Source organism: Coloeus monedula (genome assembly GCF_965178545.1).
Source record: "Coloeus monedula genome assembly, chromosome: Z".
In the NCBI taxonomy this organism is placed as follows: domain Eukaryota; kingdom Metazoa; phylum Chordata; class Aves; order Passeriformes; family Corvidae; genus Coloeus; species Coloeus monedula.
The window spans coordinates 20,149,373-20,165,472 of NC_138822.1; the positions used below are offsets into that span (position 1 = coordinate 20,149,373).

At 37.9% G+C, this 16,100-nt stretch overlaps 1 protein-coding gene across 15 annotated transcripts in view; it reads left to right on the forward strand.

Annotated features, from left to right (window-relative positions):
* Positions 1-16,100, forward strand: part of OSTF1 (osteoclast stimulating factor 1) — an 81,812-nt gene that overhangs the window by 23,931 nt on the left and 41,781 nt on the right. For 3 of the 15 annotated variants that reach the window (XR_014227299.1, XR_014227309.1, XR_014227310.1), the window contains exons 10-12: positions 703-11,480; positions 14,225-14,465; positions 15,129-15,600. The gene's annotated coding sequence lies outside the window, so the exon portion shown is untranslated. Of the gene's footprint in view, positions 1-702; positions 11,481-14,224; positions 14,466-15,128; positions 15,601-16,100 lie in introns of those variants that run through there. The other 12 variants (XR_014227297.1, XR_014227298.1, XR_014227301.1 and 9 more) reach the window with 11 other exon arrangements.

The following is a 16,100-nucleotide window of genomic DNA, read 5'->3' on the forward strand; positions in this document are numbered from 1 at the left end:
ATTATTACACAGCAGAAAATAGGTTGAAAGGGTCTGGTGGTGCTCATGTTTAACTAGGAGTCGTTTCCACTCAGTTTTAACCGAAGCCAGCCTACACCAGACACAGCTTCAGCAGTTTTCTAACCACTTAAAGATTCCAGGTTTGTTCATGTTGTTTTAGGAAAACTCCAGTTTAGTTGTATGTTTCCATTTTATGGGCTGTTTGCTGTTAATTAACTGAACTCTGGCTTTGCACTTTTCCTGGTTACACCAGTTGCTGCAGCTTATAAGCTATTATTCTTTCCATTTCAGGCTAGAAAGTTTAAATGAAATTTAATATCCTTGTGCCAGGCTTAGCTTTCCATTTGTTCAAACTGGATGGCTGACTGAAGTGCACTGTAGCCATATCCTTACCTCAGTTAAAGAAAAGGGAAAATAAATTAAAAACTTAAGCCTAAAGCATGGAGACTTGCGTGTCAGATGTGAAAAGGAGAAAGTACAATATGGAATCTCTTTGGAAATACAATAGAAAGGCCAACTATTTAAGTATCTACACACCAACATAATAGCATTATTTTTGTGTAAATCCATACATACAGCCTGAAATTTTTCTTACCCAATTGTGTAATTAAAGTATGCACATATCTATTTTGGCTTTCTTAAATTTAGTTGCATTTAGTTTCTTAAATTACCATTTGTCTGAAGTTACTTTATGATTTTCAGGATGCATTTGCCATGGCCTTAAGTTAGAAGAAACTATTTCAGTCTCACATGAGATAAGTAAAAATATTTTTCACGTATCTGTGGTTTTGCATGCCTGTAACTTAATGCTTGGAGACATGAGTTGAAAAAAAATCTGCTTTGTACTTCATGTATTAAGACACAAGTTGAAAAATTCTGCTTCTTACAAAGTAACTAAGAGCTGTTGAGCATTAATTGAGTCTAATGTGCTTCCTGCTTGTGTGAAAAGTTTGATCCAAACTCTTGTATGTTAATATATTACTGATTTTTGTTCCTAAATATCAGAGCTTTATTATTTAATCAATCATTTTCATTTTATTTTAAGTAAAGTTATGTAAACTAGTGACTTCTTGCATGCTGTGGTCTGAAAATTTATCACACATCTGACTTGATCCATCCAAATGCGTCACTTCCACTACCTTTTGAAGTGGACTTTGCTAATAAGCTAAGTGATCTCTTATTTGGGTTTAAAGAGCAAAGCCAAATTCTTTTGCTTTCTGTATCAAGTCTGCAGACCTCATTACATCCTCTATGCAATTCTGTTTTCTATGTTGACCAGACCCTAATCACTGTGCTGTACAGACAAACTTACTGTCTGTGCACAGTGGCTGCACAGAGAGGCTTTGCAAAGGACACTGAAGCTAAAGAACAGTGCCCAGTCTCTCAATTTCTGGTTAGGGCCGACATAGCTTTCTTCATGTAAAAATAGGTACATACTAGACAGCAAAGCCTGATTTGTAGAACAATGTCCTGATTGGTTCTCCTAATAAAAATATATATATCATTTTCCTGTACTGAGCAGTTTTAATAAATATAAACACTATAGTTTACATGAATGTTCACCCTGTGATTACAGTAAAATGTGTTAATTTTGATTTTAAAAAAGACCCAGGCACTTTGTAAAGATCTGTTAAACAATCCTTCAGTAGTTTACTTTCATTTCACTAGATAAATATGTCTTTGCCTAGTTAAATGGTATTCTCTTGATCTAAACTTGTGAATGCAGAGCAGGATGTGTAATTAAGTGTAACCAGTAACAAGATTTCCAGACTCAAAGCAGAAGCCCAGACAAGATCTGAAGTCAATCATATTGTTTCTACTACTCTTCCAAAACAGCTTTTTTTCTTTAAAGTATATAATGTTATATGTAAATACCCTTCTGTTTAGCCTAGGGAATGAAGAAGGAAATAGAAAAGAGAGGTAAGAACCATGACTTGCTTAGGTTTGTGGTTAATCCTTTTCCTGCTCCTCTATGCCTTAAGTTACCTTTCTCCTTAAAACAAGATAAAAACATTTTTTCTACTAATGTAGTTTCCAAGCTGAATACCAATTACTTAGGAGGATGACTTGGTTCTTAATTTTAAAGGCAGAACAGACAGTTTGTAAGCAAGACAAGTCACTGCATTCTCAGTTAGCTTGATCTTACTGATATACCAAACCATTTGACACAGTCCTAATGCAGCAGACAGTTACTGTGTTGAGTTCTGCACTAGAGTGGGTGATTCTAATGGGACTAAGAAGGAGGGTTTGGCTGGTTTTTGTGAAGCATCAAAAATCTGATAAGCTTTAACATGGTCTTCTGCTCACCCACCTCCAGGACCATGCACACACGCATCCCCTTTGCATGATGTAATGTGCAGCTTGGCTTTACTACACGTCTAGAAAAAACACTGTTTTCTGCTGCACTTACCTTAAGTCCATGTTAATATTTGTGTTCTCATCCAGAGGCCTTTTGAGAAAGACAGTAGACTATGACCAATATGAATTGTTGTAAGGAATCATGTCAAGGTTGGCTGTCTTAGAGTTAAGCACAACACAAGATGCTGAAGAACCAAGAGAGCTACTCAAGGAAAAATTGTAATATGAACACTCTAATTCATTAATTTTAGAAGCCATTATGAAGTATTTTCCAGTTCCTTAATGTGAAAGGCTATAAACACTCTTAAGGGTGAGTATTTGAAGCTTGAACATAATCCTGAACACTAGAAAATCCCAGGCAGATAGAAGTAAACTACTGTGTCCATACATAGGAAACAAAAGCAGCACAGCTGCAGTAGGGCAGCAGAAATTTGACATGGTGGAATTTTCCAGTAAAGGTCTGGATGTCTCATCAAATTGACGGTGCTATTTGTGAAGAGGACCCATTTTCAGAAACAGCGTATCTATTTTCATACTACATATAACTTAATGTTGCATGATACTCAAATATAATTACAGTGCAAGGTATGTCTCACATCTCAGAAAAAGGTCTATTTCAGTGAACATCTTTTAAATCCTGATAACTTCATGAAAATAGCGTTCTTGGAATTTACAATCGCTGTTGACCAGATCAGTGGCTGTAATAGCAAACTTGTGAAGTAGTAAATAATGATGCCATTTCTTATTAATAAAGATATGTTCAAATGAAGTGTTTTTTAAGAAAGCAGGATGCAAAGTTATGGACCTAGGAAGGAGGAACAAAGAGAATACCACAAGAGAACAGCAAACTGTGATTTTGTCTCCCTTATCCTCTGAGGAAGAATCTCTGCTCTTTTCCCAGTTGTAACCAATCCTTGCTGTATTTGAAAGTCAGTCATCCCAGGTATCTTTGAGCACACAGCAACTGAGCATGACAAATTTGTTGTGGATTTGGGTGTTTTGTGGTTTTTTGGTTTGGGGGAGAGGTTTTGTGCCAGTGTGGATGAGATTTTATTCTGTTTTCACTAAATTACTTATTTGTAGCAGAAAAAAAAACAAGTATGTAATATCACTGCAAAGCCAGCACTCACTTTATACAGTCTTTCCCCACAAATCCTAGAGAATCTGTAGCAATCCAAGCAATCAGACTTTGTGGTAGCATTTGGCTGATCTGCTGCAGAAGAATTCAGAAGTGAAATGAAAAAGATGTGGATGTCCGATTTAAAAACAAACAAACAAACAAACAAAAATATCCCCAAGCTTTCTGATTCCCTTTTACTGGTATGTAATTCTGCAAGACTGTCATACTTTATACATGGCTGTAGTCACATTTCATAGACTACATTCTTACATGTGAGTGTATTTTACCAGTTCAATGAAACATTTTCATACTAATGTAAAAATAAATTGTAAGGGTCAAAACTGCTGTTTCTAGTACCATTTTACTATGAGGTGGCATTTTTCTATGATTGTGTATTACTGCTCTTGCAAGCCCATTTTTCTGCTAATTTTTAACTGGGTGTTTTTGCCCTCCTACACTCTGACTGCATATTTCCACTGCATATTTCCACTGCAGTAATTTTTTTAAAGCTGAAACCAGTTCCAAGCTAAGAACCTTCTTGAAGATATAAAAGCCCATTTAAATACACTGTTGTTGGGGAAGATGAAACAGGAAAGCCTTATAAATATGATTGCCTGACAAAAGATTTTGGGAATATGAAAACTATAAGCGACATCGAAATGAAAGCCACCTTTGAGATACCAAATCTTAGTTACTGAACAACTGGAAAACAATGGTATGGCCTGAAGGTAATCCCCTCTTGATTGAACAATACCCTCTGCTTGCAGGCAGGTCCAAGGGTCAGAGCAGACCCTACTAGCTCAGCAGAAGGGGTCCAAAGAGTAGTTTTTAGGAGTTAAGATGTAACACTCTATGGTAATATAACAATTCTTATAGGCTGTATGTAAATGCTATAGGATTTGTATTAGATTGGTTAGTGACAATTAGAATATTCAGTACAGAAGATGATTTATTGTATTGTAATGAGGACTTCTCTCTCTCTCTTCACTTACCCGCTTACTCTCTTTACTTATCCACTCTACTTACTCCCTTACCCGCTTACTCTCTTGCTCTCTTGGGCCTGCTCAGAGCTGCCAGCTGCAGCTCTAAGCAGTGCCCCTGTACCCACGCCCTTTGCAATAAACCGCATGTTCCAAGATCTGACTACAGAGATCTCTCGTCACCGTCCCGACTGTCCGACCCCCCCCAAGCTCCTACACACTGTAGGAGTTCTCTTTATCTTTTTTTATTTTTTCTTGATCACATCTTTGCTCTGTAAAAGATTGAAAGCTTCTACACTCTTGAAAAAATCCAGATCAATTTCCTTTCCCTCTGTAGATGCCCATGGTACACCATCCTCAAGCAAGCTAGTTCACACCTGGAGGTTAATAGTTGAGATAGTTTTTTATGTCTCACCATACAGAAACTTCTAAATGACTCAACAAACTTTCTGTAGCCCTCTAGAGGAATACCATCATGGAAGCTTGCTGTCTATTTTTGATGTGAGCAGCAGATCCCCAAAGCCAATGGATTTGAGAACAGATGCCTCCAACAGCTCTTTTGTGAAACCCAGCAACACAAAGTGTTATTTTTGTACCATTTAATGTATTTGCAACACACATCCTTGGGCCTTTAGACAGCATATTCTGAAATCACCTAGATTTTCTAGAATCCTGGACCAAATCTCCCCCTTCCATTTTCAGATGACACCTACAGCTGCCACACAGAATATTACATGGCTGTGTGACTTCCAGTATCAGCTTTGTTTTTATCTGTTGCACTCCTTTGGGGTTCAGCTGTTCTGCTAAGCAGCATCAGTAACATGATGGGTGATACCAGTCCTTCCTGACTTAGCCTCCAATCTTTAACAGCACTTTTCGCAACTTTGCATGAAAGATATTTTTCCATTTATCTGACAGATCAATGTCATCACTCGCTGACCTGACTTGCCTGACAATATAAATGTTATTTACCATTTTGTAAAAGATGACAGAAACCACACAAACTTGCCCAATGTGTTGCAAGGCTCATTTCTCTGCTGAATCACCTAATTTACCTCACATCTAGATTCTCTGTAGTGAAGTGAGGTAGGAAATATCTGCAGGCTTTCCCCTCCTCTTAATCCATGATGTTGAAAGAATCTAAAGTTTGTTCCTCTTGGGTTGTGTTAGTGATCTAGTGGAAGGTGTCCCCAACCATGGCAGGGAAGTTAGAACTAGATGATCAAGCTCTGTTCCTAACCAAACTATCCTGTGTTTCTATGATTTGAAACCTGGCTTTCGAATTCCCAAGGAAGTTTTCATCCTTGCTGGTAGGAGACCTCTGGCCATCAGAAGACTTTCTTCTTCTAAGGCAGCTGGTATATAAAAGAGTGACATGAAAACCTTGGAAAACAAAATAGTTTTATTTCCAAACTTGGCCTGGACAATTAAAAGTCCTTTCGCACTCCTGGCCTCACAGTTCCTTCTTCCTCGTTCTCCCCCCTACACTGCTCCATCCCCTGGAAAGCAAATACTGATCCATGGGGAAGCTGTTTACTGTCTGATTTGGGACACTCTCTTGCCTTAGTATGCTTTCATTTTCCTGTATCACGCTGTTCCTCTACCTCCAAAAGGTTCTATCAATGTATAGCTTTATTAAGAAGAAACTAAGAAAAAGTTAAAAATACAATCTGGCTAAGTACACTTCAAGTCTAGACCAGTTCAAGTCTGGCTAATGGCAATGCAGAAAGAGCAGTGCCCTGTGAACTTCACTGTCTACTGTCTTTGCCCTCAAGTCCACGCATGAAATGGTGTTATGACTTTGATTGTAGAGATAACTTCCCATCCAAGGAGAAAACACAGTTATTGGGTTGCGTGCTAGCTCAAAGAGAAGCCCAGAGGTCTAGCTGCACACCAACTGATTTACAGTGGCACACACAAAAGGCAGAAGGGGTGAGCTCTTCACCTGAAGGAGCTGCCTCTGAGCAGGGTGTGAAGGCACGCAGGTGGAGGCAAAGAAGCAGAGAGAAGGGACTTGTATAAAATCCATGCACAGGTTTATTCACATGAAGGGATAGTGACAAAGAGCCCTAAATGTGACGGTTTCCAGGGGTCTTATAGTGGGGATAGGAAAGGCAGGGATAAGGGATACAGCCAATAGGATATGGGCTCAGAGACGCGGTTGAGAGCAAGGAAACCAATGGAAATAACACATAGGAGGGACTTAGGGCAGAAACCAATGGGGTGTCGAGTAACATAAAACTTTCCAGAGCGAATACATATCAACTTAAGGAAAATGAATATACATGACATTATACATAAAATAGGGAGGGGATAACATTAACCAACCATACTAAAGTATGCAAACCACTTAACTGGGGAGTTGTGGGTTCTCACCCTAACTGGAGTGAGACTCTAAACTTCATGTGCCTGACTACCAGCGCAAACTTAATGTGCCTGACTACCAGCGCTTGGGGGTTGTTGAGTCCTCAGGGGTCAGGGTGGCTGCAGGCACGTGCTCTGCCACACACAGTCTAGAAATGGTTATTTTACTGGAGCAAGAACTCGTGGTAATAGTTGTTATTGAGTTTGCTGCATATTCCTTGAAGAGATTTTTTTGGAATTTATCATAAAGAAGAGCTTGCCAAAGAGACGCAGTTCTATTGTGATCCTTTGGATCCTATTTCCTGAAACTTCTTTGTAAAGAAATTTGAAAGGAAAAGCACAGGAAAGCACAAGGTGCTTTGAATAGCTACAGCAGAGTGCCACTGAATTTTCGAAAAGCCTGAACACAGTTGAAAGATTGAAAATTGATGAGCGACAGGGTATGAAAGATTTGCTGAACTGTGCAAATGCTTCACAACCCTTACGTTAGGAAAATAGTCAGTGTTTTAAAAAATTGAAAAAGAACCAGAATTTAAAGATAAGGTGTGTGGAAACTATTACATCATTCTTATGTCACTGCAGAAGAGGAAATAATATTTCCCGTCTGTAAACCAGACCTGAACAGAGCATGGAGACTAGCACATATGGATTATGCTAAGGCTGAGCTTCAAAATGTAAGTCAGTCTCTATGGGTCATTATGGAATCACATAGGGAATCTGAAGAAGAAAGCAAGGAAAGATTTAAGTGTTACAAATAGCTTTTATAGTCTCATCAGTCAGTGTAGAAGGTAATAATTTTAAAAAGAAGAAAACTCAGTAACAGATTTCATGATGAGGGGCAGTAGAAATTCAGGCTTAGAAGGAAAAACAGAGTATATGCTGAATGGAATAGAAACACTCTGGAAGTCTCTCTGAAAGAGTCTTTGATTCCTTCATGTGCCTTAAGATTGTTCTCATTTTTAAATGAGCTTTTCCTGAGTGTATTTCACCACAAGCTGGTCTTTATTGTCATTGGCTATGCATTATCCTCTCCTTCCCTCCTTGTCCCACAACAATTTCATTACACCATTTTTTGAATCTAAAAATGCACTGTTTGAATATTTGACATTTTATACCAACTAATTTCTAGTCCTACCTCTTTCTCATGCTCCTGCTCACTAATTATCAGAAATTTTATTGTTAGGGAAGAGTTTCAGGTACGTACTGTTATCTCTGTTGAAAGACTGGGAAAAGGAAACAGCAGAGAAATTTCCCAGCTGCCTAATTTTTTTCATTGTAAAAGCCTGAAGGAAATTCCCCTTCCTAAAAGCACCAAGTAATCTTTAAGGAACCCATTAGAACAAATTCCTTTTGCAATGCAGAGATTTGTAGGAAACAGTAGGTGCTGTTTGTTGCCCATACTTCGTTAGGACTCGACTGTGTAATCCTTAGCCATATTGTTAACTTTTCTTTGCAATTAAGTCTGGCAAAATCTAAAAAAGCAAGTATGAACTGTGAGATGAGCTCGATAAATGATAAACTGTTGTGTTGTTATGCAGCATCTGAAGCATGTCTCAGTTTATCTGTAGGTGTGTTTGAATGCATTATACTCTGCCTGGAGCTCTTTTGCTACTGCATCAGCCCCTTTTTAGCATCATTCTGATGCCATGATGATTTTTTGCTTTTTCTTTTATACCCCTTTTATATACCTTTTTAAAGCTTTTTGTATTCTTAGTGTTTTTTAGCCTACGTTCTTAGACTTATTTTGTTAAGCTAGGAGACTAAACATCTTAGAAGCCTCATAGTTAGGGATCAGTGTGCCCCAGACCCCAAGGTCCTCTCCAGAACACATTTTGTGAACTGATAGGACCATCCAGGGGAAGGTTCCGTGGGGAGGGGGGCTCACGAGCCTCTCACTGGGGAATCTTTGATAGATATGCTAATTAGTAAGACCTATAATGTTATACCTGATCTATCGTGTGTGTGCATTGTGGTGTGCATTTCGGCGTGTTCCAACGAACGCGGTGCACCTAAGGATCCTTAAAATAAATCTAAGATTAAACCCCTTTTTCCCTTCTAACCATGTTTGATTCTTTATTTTAAGACTAGGAAAAGGCATCAGTTTCACCAACACAATCCTAAGTGTTTCTTCAAAGTAGAAGAACCATGCTTTGAAATGATTATAAAAGCTGCAGAGAATTGAGATGAAGGGAGGAGATTCTTTCTACTTTCCTTCCTCCTCTTCTCGCAGCTACTATTTTTCCCTGACATGGAAACATCACAAGTTGTCTCAGAAACACCTTCACTGAGCAGCAAGCTCTCTAGTGCAGCCATTTTGCATGGACATAATAACTGTACACAACAGTGATGCAATGTTGATGAAAATTAGTAGTTGAAAGTTTGTTTGCTTAGAACAAAAAAAACCAGCTTATACAGCTTCTGAAAAACAGGATTAGAAAACTATTTCTACTATAAATTGCTTTTCTACATCTATTACACAAATTCACACTTTTAAATAAAAACCAGTTTATTTTTCTATATACTTCTGGATTAGTTGCATTAATTAAATGGATCTTTCCACTAATAAAATTAGTCTTTATCGTGTAAACAATTTTTAAATCCCACTGTTAAATGTTTTCCTGTCCAAATGATATGCAATCCTAGCAATATTCTTGTGGGAAGCCACTGAACTTTTATTATAACATGGTTACGATCCACATTGTACAAAGACAATGGAATTATCTGGTGCTTATACCACTGTCTTCTCATAACACCTCAACTATAGCAGCACCTTAAAAAGCACAAAGATCCTCTTGATGAAAATCTTCTGTTCCTCATTTTTCCATTTTGTTTTTGCATTTTTACTCTGGGATTCATTCAAATATACAAATGCTTTGTCAGTTTACACAGTCCCAAGCCCCATACATGCAATTGTATGCAAAAGCCAGATAAGATGAACAAAATGAGTGTTTTGAATGCTCAGGTAGGAAACCACATGAAGCGTAAATCCACTATTTGGGGATTATTTTGGTCATTAGGGATAATCTGATCTCCTTTGCAAGGCGTAGTCTCTGACCCACTGGAACCAGCCAAAAGTAGCACTAATGGTTCTACTAGGTGATCCGTCAGTCATTTTATGGAAAATTGGATTTGGCCACTGCCAAAAGCACAGTAGTGTGCTGGAAGGACCAATTACTTGATCTGTTGTTTCTATTCTAATTCTAGCATAGTTCACACATCTCAGTTTTTAAATGTATTTAGCACAACCCATTTAGCCACAAAGTACACTTAAATAGCTCTCATATATACAAAAATCCCGAAACAATTCCAAATTTTATTTTCCCTACACAAAAGAAAAAATATCTATAGAATGGTCCTGATGTTCTTTTGTATATAATCATCCTTTTTAAAAGCGAGAACACCATATGCTGCAACATATGACACAACTCAGACTGGATGTATATTTACTGCACATGTATAAACCACAATTTTATTGAAAGAGTTCATCTGGCAAAACAATAAGAGCAATGCATGTGTTCATTTTCTAAAATACTATATTAAAAACATAAATCAAAATCAGTTTGAGATAGTTTGAGATAGCCGTATTTTATGGTGAAGCAACTCACAATATAGTCAGCACAGTATCTGTGTTTTGGGGACGGGAAAATAGTTTTGCATCCAGTTAAAGTGGTGATATTCATTAATATGCAAAAGTCTAGTATTCTAAATTCTGAGAAGTTGCAATATGTGGACATGGCAGATAATTTCCTATGAATAATAAGATATATTTCAATCTATATGTCGTAATTCTACCATAGGGCACAAAGTGCCTCTCCTTCCCCTGCAGGTGTCTACAATATTGAAATTCATGGAGGTGCTTCAGATGCAAAAGCATTAGTGATCCGATAGGCAATCCAACCGGTTAGAACTATGCTGACTTAAAAAATACCAGCATGATCTACAATAACATTTACACCTTAACTATGATTAGGTTAGGTTAGAAACAACCTTATCCATAATACAGTGTTATACTAGTGTCTGTTAAATTTAATGCTAAAAACATTGCAATCAGAACATCTATGTTGGAACATCCTCCAAAATCTGGATATGTGACTGTATAGACTGTTCCCTACCACATAGCCAGAATTAACCATTGATGGATTAAAATACAGGTTTGTAAATCCCAGGTATTCAGCATTATTCCTTGGAAGTCTTCAGCACATATTTGGTCCTGTCCTGTGTCACAGCATCTTGCTTCAGTGCCCAGCCAGCCCGTTTGAATCGGACAACCAAGAACCAATGCTTGCAGGCCGATCTTGGGTGTACAGAGTTTTACACCAGTGATGATGATTAGCTGGGGTAGAAGGAAGTATTACTTTTATTGATTTTTTAATGAGCATTTGTAAGGTTCCTTAGGTAAGGCTAACCAAGAATTTTCCAGGGTCCATCATTACAGTTTCTCCATCTTTGCAATCTGGGAATTTGGCAGTACCCATGAGTTCAGACTTCTGACAGTTGTTGGAAATAGTGTCACATCAGTTGTTGCCTGTACACAAGCAAACTGTCAGTAAAATGCTGTCACTTTATTCCCAGTTGATGATGCTCCCAAATCTTTTACATCCCCTTTGGCTGAGGATTGGTTTATGCTCCCCTGGAAGCCACCCAACTGTCCAGGCAAGGTGAGTACAGAGAGATTTAGCAGCTTTAGTTTTGTGGGAACATTTTATTCTTATGTGGTATGAGATGACTGATTCATACTTCCACTGTAGTTCTGAAGTTTGTGGAGGTTTAGCATAAGAGCAGTGGGTGTACAGGGCACTGTTCCTACAAAGGTTTCTAGCAGTGTTTCTGCCTTGCTCAGAGTCAGGTACAGCTTTCTTTTTGTGCTTGCAGAGGAAACCTCTCCTGTCTTAGTTAGGACAGTCAAGTAAATTAATTTAAGATTTTTAATACTTCCAAAAGCAGGTTTAAATCATCACCAGCAAGCCGTATGACATCAATCATGCATTCAATTGTAAAACAAAAGGCGACACAGCCCAAGTCTGATCAGAGTTACCTGAACCAGAATTTACCACCAGGAACTAACAATGAGGAATGGAAAACCTTGGAAAAGCAAGCAGCTGATAGCTAACCATGAACTGAATCCAACATTTAGCCAACATCTATATCTCTTACAAAGGACAGCTCTCATTCTTGAGTCTGGTAATACCATTGTTCTCAACAGAGCACAAAAGCAGACCCTGGGTCAAAAACCTAAATAAAGTTCAAGATAATAGAAAAGCTGCTTAGGTTGAAGGCAGTGTCTGAACGTAACAGGGGGACCAAGAGGAACTGAAAGAAATCTGGAAAAAGTAAGAAGTATAATTTGATAAATTGTTTTCATTCCCTTCTCATCACACAGCAAGGAGCCAAATGAAATCTTCTTGCATTAGAGGATGTGATGACACCAACAGGGCTTGGTCTTGTTAATTGTATCATTACCAAAATTTCTATTTCTAGGAAAATATCTCATTTAAGATGACTAAAGCATTAATCTTCAAGGAAAGGAATCAGCAGTCATTTCTTTCGTGAAAAAATTGGAAACTGGAATTAAAGTTTTTTATCAGGAGAAACACTGACTATCCTTAAATCCTTCCTAAAAAAATACTTTAGGCAATCTTCATGTTTATAGACAAAAAAGAAAAGGGGGAAAAAAATCTGCTTTCAGCATAGAACATTTATAGAAGTAGATAAGAAGCACAAGTTCTGCCATACATTATTTTCTGCATAATATTACAACAGCTGTGATTACATTTACGGTAATTGATAAGGTTCTTACCTGAAAAAGATTAGAGGTCAGCAATTTAAAGGCTACAGTGGAACTTATTTCCGCACAAAACAAAACCAAAGCAACAAAAAACCACAAGGAGTGGATTTCAAGGTACATCCTGGCTTTTTGTGCTCTACAGTTTCCAGGCCAGGGGTTTCTTTGTGTTTAATTCTGTGTTTAATCATGCCATATCTTGTATTTCGTCCTTTTTTTTTTCTTCCTAGCTCTCTTTATTTCTTTCATCTTACAACACACTTCTTTGAAAGAGTTAAGTTCACAGATGGGAGATAATGACCTATAAAGAATTGCAGCTAAAAGTATAGAAAAACCAGAAAGATTCAAAGATGACACAATTTATTACATTGCCAGCTATCATGATTTTAATGCAAGTTCTGTGATATTTGCCATTCTTCCTTTCAAGCCTGGGATATGATAAGTCAAAATCTTTTATAAGAACCTCAGTGCACTTTTTTATTAAAAGTTCAGACATTTCTATTCCTCATAACTGAAAAAAAAACCCAACAAAAAAACCCACAAACCTCAAAAGAGCAAAAGAAGTACTAAAGGCTAAAAAGAAATGACGAAAATATTATTTTCCTGCCAAACTTTTTTAAACAAGAGAACTTGAAAGCATTTTTATAATTCACAAAATACTGACCAATAAAAAAAAAGAAACGCTTCAAACAACTACTGCTATCCTCACATTTCCACTGAATAAAAGAATCCATTGTTTAAAATATTTTCTATTTTCTAAACAAATTATGAGTAAGCCCAGTGCACACATTAAAATAAAAATTAAGACACGTTTCCCAGCTGTATGGCTTGAAGACTTGCACAGAACAATGCCTATTGTCCATGGCAAAATGTAATCTCATGGCAGAGGCAGTTTGATTTTCACTTGGTCACCCAGCACCCACAGGTAAATCTCAGTGGTCAGGTTCCTGCCCTCACTCACAGAATGGTGTTGATATTTCTCTGTTGTACAAACACAAGTCTGACCTGAGCATCAGCCCTGGATTCCTACACAAGATGTCTGATTAACTATGAGCCCTCATAGTTAATCAGACATTTTGAAGATGTCAGCCTGGGAACTTTGCCTGTGGCCCATTCCTTGTCCATCTAATCACAGAGGATGAGTTAACTGCTGGAATATTTTCTACCTACTTATATGTGCTTATGTCATTCATGTCGCTGTCCTTCTAAAATGAGTTATGTCTCTAAATTTATCATAATGTTTTGAGAGAATTTGTCTGGACACAGCCATAGCAAATGGCACAGGGAAGCTGACTCTTGCTATTTACTTGTACATCGGAAGGTATCTTCATCATTGTTTTCAGAAGGAACACATATACGTACATATATATATATCCACATAAGCTCTTACCTATTAGTGCACAGTTCATATACAAGACCAAACCCAGATCATTGTGTCACTCCATGATTAGAAAGTTAAACTTTCTATTTCTAGGCTTAGGAAGGCATGTTAATGTTTATTGAGAGATACTGCATATCTGTCTCAATCTGTAGCAATTTACCTCTGTCAAATGTTGCTATTTGTACTTTTTGCTTAGCGTTTAAATTCTGCCTACTTCTGTGATCTCACCTTCTTTTCAGGTAATTTTGATATTCATGCAGAATATGGAGCAAAGAGATGATGTCTTTCTGAAAAGCCCCTTTAATGGCAGAAGATGTTGATTTCTAAACCCCCAGGATAGTACTTCACCATGTCTGCAAAGGCTGAAGTCAGTATCAAACTTGACCCTTTTGTGAAAGAATTGGTTTGCAGAACAACTCACAGAAGAGCCATTAATTGGTTTCTCCATGTTCTTGCAGAGTATTCACAGAGCTGTCAGAGGTGAGTAGGCCTGCAAGTCCCCAGGATAATTACTTTGCTGGCATTTGTGTCACACCAGTTCACAGAAGGGGTTCAGAAGGGTCAGAATGAGTCACAAACAAACCTCGTGGGTGACCCCTTAAATACTGGCAAAGTTTTATTTCTCACTATATCCTTTGTGTTTCTAATTTTGCTTCTACCAAAGCAGTTTCTAAATATCACACCTCTTTCTCAGCTATTTTTTTTACCCAAATCTAAACTGAACATGCTCTAGATTTGGATAGAGACGTGTATTTCTTGCAGAGTATCTGTGGCACAGCACTTAGAAAGCTGATTGGAGTCTCATATTGTGTTATGCAACTGCCTTCATATTCAGGGTTTTTTTGCAATCTTTGTTCTCTACTGATCATGTGAAGCTAGGAAAAGGGGAATAAAAGACCTTGGAGTTCCTTAAGCATCTGAGCTTCTGCAGTGACCTGCTTACCTTTAGGGATGTGTTCCCACCAGAGACTTGAAAGTTCAACTACCTGCACGAATTCAGAGCAATAAAATCTGTGCTCACACACACACACATACACACATTTATCAATGAGAGATTATCCCAAGGAGGACCTGCTGGAAATTATACAACTTCTAAAATTCTTTTAACTAACTTTAGTCATGGATTTTTCCACCTTTGCCCAGGGGGAGGGGAATTGAAGTTTTTCCTCAAAAGAATCTGTTAACCGAGGGTTTGAAGTTCCCTGAGTGAGGCCTGATGGGCTTCAATCAACAAAAAGAAGATTCCTAGACTCTGAGAGTTTAACATCTACAGGTTGAGGCTAGCCAGAAGATACACAGGAGATAAACAGACGTCAGCAAACATTACCCCCTGGCGCAGCTGGAGACACCTGGTCTGGGAAAAGATTGATAAGAGAACCAAAGAATGAGGACCAAATTAGCATCAAAAGCAAAGGGATCAATAACCAATAGGAGATGGAATACTAAGAGTTTTGTAATGTAGAACCAATAAACGAGAATTCCTTTGAGGTTTTTGTATAAAAATATGTGAAAATTCTGGTAAAGAATTATGTGTGATGGAATGATTTCTACTGCACATCCTGGCATGTGTGGATGGAAGGATTTCCACTGCACATCCTAGCCAGAATAAAGTAATGCTTAATTCTCTAACTTAAAAGATGTTGTTGGAGAGTTTTTTTTATTCCTGCAGTTTCAGTGACAGATCTACGCTGCTGTAATTCTACCAGCACTTTTTTTCTAGGTGGACAAACCCTAGCAATGTGATAATCCATTGTTTACACCAGGTCTTCATTAAAAGCTGTTGGCTCTTCATCCAATTACACCCTGTGGATGATAGAATCTCTAGAGAACTCATATTAACCAAGTACTGAAATCTGTACTCCCTTTCTTACAGTTGCATACCTTTTAGAAGCTATACAGTTTTCTATCAGTAGATGGCCATGTCGTTTTACAGCTATTATTCCCTTCTGGTTATTTGGATGAAATGTTAAAAAGACAAAACATCAAGCTGGCCCAATGTGATCTCTTTAGGCTGAAAATTTTTAGAGGTAAAGGAGTTCTAACTGTGTGGGGCATGGAGCTTGTCAAAGCCCTTGCAGATGTGCTTCATAAGAGAACAAGTGAGAAAAGTTAAAA